Genomic DNA, 6,797 nt, shown 5'->3' with positions numbered 1-6,797 from the left:
TTTGTTGAGATTGCCCAAACTAACGACTGACACACTGTCTGGTGTTTCTGTTGCTGCGGTTTTATTTATTTTCTAACTCAGTGCCTTGCAAACAGAAACAGCAGAGCGATGCATATGCAAGTGGCTTACAAGACGGAGCAAAAATTCTCACGTATTTGATTTTGCGTTTTTCTTCGCTTACCACATATCTGTTTTAATCTTACCTTAAGCATCCTTGAAATGAGGTGTAATCCAGTTAAGCCCTTTTGAATCAGCTTCGGAGCCACATTACACCCATTCTTTGCCCCCATAAACTCTCTCTGATAAACAGTTGCACACGGGCAAAGTCCATAAGCCAAAATGTACATAATGCACAGACTGACAGATTAAAACTCTGTCTGTGCCTGCAAAAGAGCATCCACGTTGAGCTGACTTTCCATTACAAACAGTTGCAATTTATCATAAGGATGTCAAATATTAGAACATTTGCATCATGCAGATGAAGGAAAACAGACGTTTAGTTCCTGTTTTTGTGTTCAACAACATGGATGACAAGAATTTCAGCTCATAATAAAGACAGTCTCAAACCCTCCTCCAAAAAGCAAACTGGCTTTAATCTAAAATGTGCTTTTTATAATTGCGGTTATATAAAACATGTTAATTTAGTCATTATGCAACATACTAAATAGCTAGAAAATTATTTTTTTTCAGATGTGAGAAATAACAGATAGCAACGTTTAAATGTTGTCATTTATAACAAAAACGAGTTTCATATTTATAACCCTGTTAATTTAGTGTTTAAAAAATTTCAAATGAGAGGCCAGAAAAATAAAATGCAACCATTTTCTCCGATAATTTGACTGAAATCTCTAACTTCAGTTTCATTTCTTTAATTGATGCTTTCAGGTAAAACTTTCAAAAATCTTCAATTTGGAGTTTCCTCAACTTTTTCTTGTGTGCACAACGTTAGACTCGGTTAGATGAAAAACACAGAATGAACATACAAAAGATCCATTTCTGTATATTTAGCAGGTTTTATTATCTTTGAACTAGGGGTAGAGCGATAAATTGGGCCGATATTTACCATTTTTATACATATTTGTTCTTAGTGAAGCTGATTTAAAGTCAGGCACATCCTCGGGCAGTCTGGTGCAGAATTCAATTAAATGTATTGTTATGTTCACTATTAACATCTGCACAATAAATATTCTAAATTAGCTTTATTTAGATGTTTGACTTTAACACTGAGCGGTGCACAACGTTAAGATCTATCCATATCCACCGGTTACATTCACAGTTCAGCTTCAGAGATTTAGTGCATCAACCAATGTTATCAGTGACATTTTAGCTTGAAAACAAGGTGGAAATGGGCCCATGAAAATCGGCAGCACACATCGGCCATCAACTGACCATGTCCCCTTCATATCGGCATCGGTAATAGAAAAGCCGATATCGGTCAGCCTCTACTTTGAACAATTTTCGCAATTGTGTTCTTTTCAAAGTGTGAAATAAACAAACCATCCTGTTATTATTTCTGCAAATAGTACATGCAGCGAGGCGTTGAATCGGTGAGAAAGTCTTCAGAAAGATTAATTCTCCTCTGTGATCCTGTTCTCATTACAAGAGGCGGGGGATTCAAACACACGTAATAACAGGGCCGACTGCTGTTCCTTTGTAACATGTGGCTACCTAAATGATCCTAAATAAGATAGATGACAAGGACACGGCAAATCATAATCTGTATTTTGCACAATGGAACATAATAGTCTGTAGAGAACAAGGGACGACACACAGAGCTCACGTTTCCATGGCCTGGAGCAGCACGCCTAGTCGAGAGCAATTAAAATGAGAGGATTCAATTTTGTCAAACACCAGGAACCTCAGATAAATTGTGTATCTCATTTTCCAGCGCAGGACACTCCCTCACATCGGTGCTATCGTGTTTGTTACGGTGTTTTTAAAACACAGCTGGTTGCTGAAACCCACCCCTCCTCCCTCTTTTCCCCAAAATCGTGCTAATTCCAATCATTCCAGTGTGCAGCCCAGTGAAGGGAGAGAGCAGGGCTGTACGTCGCTGCACGGCTTCCGTGTGGGAACAATCCTCTCTTGAAGTGATAAAGATTTAATTAACACAAGACTCTGCAATTACTCCATAATTAAAGTCATTTGGCCTCTCGTTTGGATGAGTAGGCTAGACGCTGCATGTTTCTGTGAGAGCAGAGGAGTGCCCACTTTAATGTCACCTCACCCATGTGTCCTAATGAATGAATGATCTCTTCTTTAGCTTGTTTATTTGCACTTTTATTGTGATTAGTGAGAAAAGCAATACACTAACAGTTAAAAGTATAATTTTAACATGAAATGGTAAGTGGGCCTGAAATAATTCAAATTCTCTCCAAATTACGTTGTTCAACACTAAAAGTGTGAGATCTTTTAGTTGATTAACCCAATTTGAACCAAAACACCAATGTAACACGGACGGTGACTATACAAGCAAATGTGGGGTCAACGGGTCAAATATTTCCCCCTGATGTAGCAAAGTTAGATGAAGCAACTTTCCGAAAAAAGAACCTTTATGAGACCGAAATTGGAGAGTTGCATGTTGGCTTTTTTACAGCTTTACATGTTTCTGTGTCCTACTGATGGATGCACATCCTGCTGCCACTTGTTGCATTTCTAAGTGGGTTTGCTAAGAGATGAAGTACTTGAGGAAGGTTTACAAAAGGGCCTAAAAATGAATCTTACAGGTTTTTCAGCATTGTGATCTTTGTTTCCTGTAAACCACCACAATCATTCTGAATGTTAAGAGATCTTCTTCTTAACCACTTGTCCTCTGTAGGGTTACGGGTAACTGGAGCCATCAGTCATTGGGCAATCACAGGTCTCCAGTCCATCACAGGGACATTAAACACTCCTAGGGACAAGTAAGATTCACCGATTAAGCTAACGCATGTCTTTGGTCTGTGGGAAGAAATCAGAATAATCAGGAAAACCCACGCATGCATGTAATGACATCAGACCGTTTGACTGAGCACAGGGGTCCATCAGGGATGTCGTCTCAGTCCCTTGTTCTCATGGTCAGCTTGCTTCTCACACCAAACCTTCTGTCAAGAATCGTGGCGTGACCTTTGACCCAGCTCTCACCCTGGATTCTTAATGTCACTTCTCTTGTTCGCTCTTCCTTCTTCCATCTCAGGAACGTTGATAAGCTGAGTCCCATTCTGTCCCGCTCTGAACTTGAGACAGTTCTCCACACCTTCATCTCCTCACGCTTAGACTACTGTAACTCTCTTTTCACGTGTCTGAGCAGAACCTCCCTGAACCGTCTATGCCTGTGCTCTGCTTCTGACCAAGTCCTCCAAACACACCCACATCACCCCGCTTCTCCTCCAGCTTCACTGGCTGCCAGTCAACTTCAGGGTTCATTTCTAGATCCTGGTTCTGGTCTATAGGGCCTTACATGGACAAGCACTAGGGCTGCACAATATTGGGAAAACCTGCGATATGCGATAACAGTGATTAATATTGCGAGGACGATATTACTTGCGATAAATAAAAACTTAACGCAGGAACAAAAATAATCAAAATTTTAAAAAATGACAAATCATAAAAATGAGAAAAGCAAAAGATATGAGCAAAGAGAAAAAGAAAGTAATCAAGAAAAGGCAATCAGTGGATCTCAGGAAAAGCAGAATCAGCAGGAAGAGCAGAACAAAGCTAACTCAGGTGTTTGCTAACCATCAAAATTAAGTGCCGTCCGCCTCGGGGGAGCGCATTTGACCTATGAGAACCCACCCAGTTGGCCAAATGGGTGAAGAGCTCCATTTGATTTGTTTAAAAAAATCATCATGCTTTTGTTTGACAGAATGTGTTGTGTAGCAAACATTTGCGCTGACCATTCATTGCGACATTTATCTGTTCTTTGCGTTATGCATATTGTGCATGCTGATATCGCAATAACGATATATTTACGATATATTATGCAGCCCTAACAAGCACCATCATATATCTGTGATCTTCTTAGTCCCTACACCCCCAGCAGGTCCCCGAGGTCCAGTGACCTAAGCCTACTGGTTGTGCAGCACCAGAGTAGACCAAAGGTGACAGATCATTTGCTGCTGTGGCCCCCAGACTCTGGAACTCTCTCCCCCTGAGCCTGAGATCACCCTCTCCTTATTCCGCCTTTCCCGGGATCCACTGATTTCCTCTTTTTTATTTTCTCTCTCACTTTCCTTACATTTTTTAATCACAATTATTTCTTTTTCATCATTTTTTAATTTGTACATTTTTGTTCTTGTGAAGCGACTCATGGTTTTGTCCTGAGGCGCTATATGAGCTCTCGTTCTTTCCTCTGCTAACAAATTCAGTAAAAATCACCTCCCTGTGTTTGTTTATGATGACTGGTCTCTTTCAATGTCAAACTGAGGATCTAAACATACGACTACAACACAACTGCATGCCGACTCTATTCCAAAAGGGCCACAGCCAGGATTCGAACCTGCAACCTCACTGTGAGGTGCCAAGTAGACTTAACATCAAATTCTCCAGCGCTAAACAAACTGTCATTTTCCCCTGGATCTTGCTGTTGAGAAAAAGAACCATTCCACTTTATTTGCATAACCCTGGCCTGTTTAAAGCAGGGCAGTCGCCAAGTGATCCCACAATTAGCATGCTGTCACCTTCGCCGTCTCTTCTGTCATTCAGAAAAACAGGCAGCTGTGCAGACGTATGAACTCGTTTTCCATCTAGTGCAGAAATGTTAATCAGGAAGCAGCTTCAGTATGCCTCTGCTTAACGAACGTGTATTTAAATCGCTTTCATGCGCCCTTTTTTTAAAAAGATCAAGTCTCATGTGAACGACTGAAAACGTCACCTTCAGCACGTTTCTGTTTTGCATGCGTCTGAAAACATAAAAACAGCTAATACATGTATACATCAGGCGTTTCTCGGGCATCACGCCAGGAGTTAGATGGGAAATAAAAGCACAATATAATTAATTTTACAGCAAGATTCATGAGTAAATCTTTAAACTAATATCAGAGCATATCTGATTTAGTCTGTTTACACATAGAGGATTTTCAGTCGTCTACAGGCGTGCCAAGTTAGATAATTCTGTTTCTCTCATTTTAAATGTGTCTGAGCTACAAATTTATGCATAAATACAACTTTCATTCCTTTGCTTTAGCATTTGGATGGTGAGGCGTTTCTATTGTTGGGGAAACAGTGCCCTCCTGTGGCTGCTGAAGGAAAGTACAACACAGAAAAGAGCTGATAAAATGTGGTTAGTCTTGAAAATAAAGATAAAGCTGATAGAATGTAAAATGTGAATAAAGCAGACTTCCAGAGCATACTTGTGCTATGTTTAAAAAATAGAGCTATCAGAATTCAGAGCCACACTGCAGCTGAGAGAGTAGGTGAGTGTTCATGCAGAGGCATGATGAAACACATATGTAACCATGATTAAACATTACTGCTGCGTTGGTTGAGCGAACACAGACTTCTGGAGTTCAAAGGAGAATTTTTTTTTCCTCCTCAGAAGAACACGGCTTCATAAATCAGAGCATCAAAATGCCCTCGGCACAAATATGAAGTACAAACCGAGTCGTGTTTTTAAAAAAGAAAACATTTATTCTCTGTAAAGGAGGCATCAGGAGCATCAGTGAGTTCTATGGCTTGTGTACAGAGATCCTGCAGAAATTCACAGAACAAGCCCTTGGGTGAGCCGTGAGCCCCACCCATGTTTACCAAGGAGGAATGTTTGAGGCGGCTACTCTGCAGCGGTTTCAGAACACGCTCTGAAGCAAAGGAGCACAGTGTGAGGGGAATGCTACTGTACAAGAGGCTGCGTGAGAGGCAGAAAGCCATGTAATTAGTCGTGGGGGGGGGGGGGGGGCACACTGCTGACATTTAAAATGATACAAATATGGAAAAAGTTAATGGGAAAATATAGTTTCTCAAGCTAAAGAGCCCTTAATCAAAGTGGATTTTGCCCCTGAACACCTGGACTCATTTTAATGCAACCTGCTCGTCATGATCACTCAGCTTCATGTTATTTTAATGCTCTCCATCGTTTTTAATAAACGACTGAACACGTGGAAACAATCCTCCCACGAACGCAAAAGATCTGTTCCAGATTTCCAATCATCGGCTACTTTGTTTTAGGCAACTCGACTGATCTGAACACAAAAAGAATTTAGAGAACTTGGCATGCAGCCTGAAGATATTGTTCTCATTGAGCTACGGAACGGCGTTTACTGTAATCCCAGGCTGTCAGCGCTCCATCACAGCAGACGTTCGGGTTCACGATTGTTTACAGAAACACTTTGGATTGGCCGCCGCGCCTTGCATGCGGGGAGAAAAGATCCCCTCCTCCTTATGTTTGGTATAATCTCTGGATGCTGCTGAGAACGCGCCCAGGTTTGACGGCGAACAAACGGTTGGATCGGACCCAGTTTGAGATAAAAAAGCGAACAACGGTGCAGAATGAGCTGGGTAGCGAGCAGGTGTTGCTGCAACCCCCACCCCCGGTGTTGTACTTTACCACAAGCAGGCAACACCTAAAACTACGAAAGCAGGTCATATAATTATAGCGGCCTTGCTTTAGAGTCGTGTTACCGTACATTCATTGTGAAACCTTGTTTTCATTCCTGTGCCGTCTCTGTCAGCGTCTCTGCGGGACAAGATCGTAAAAAAATGAGGGTGAATGGACAGAGCAGTTAAACCACACACACACACACACACACACACACACATGCACCCCAGCATTCTCACATTACACGTGAAGGAGAAAAATATATTAACATTTGCATTAAAAAACA

This window comes from Nothobranchius furzeri, chromosome 18, assembly GCF_043380555.1.
Source record: "Nothobranchius furzeri strain GRZ-AD chromosome 18, NfurGRZ-RIMD1, whole genome shotgun sequence".
In the NCBI taxonomy this organism is placed as follows: Eukaryota; Metazoa; Chordata; class Actinopteri; order Cyprinodontiformes; family Nothobranchiidae; genus Nothobranchius; species Nothobranchius furzeri.
The sequence above is the reverse complement of the archived record's forward strand: the minus strand, read 5'-3'. Positions refer to the sequence as shown.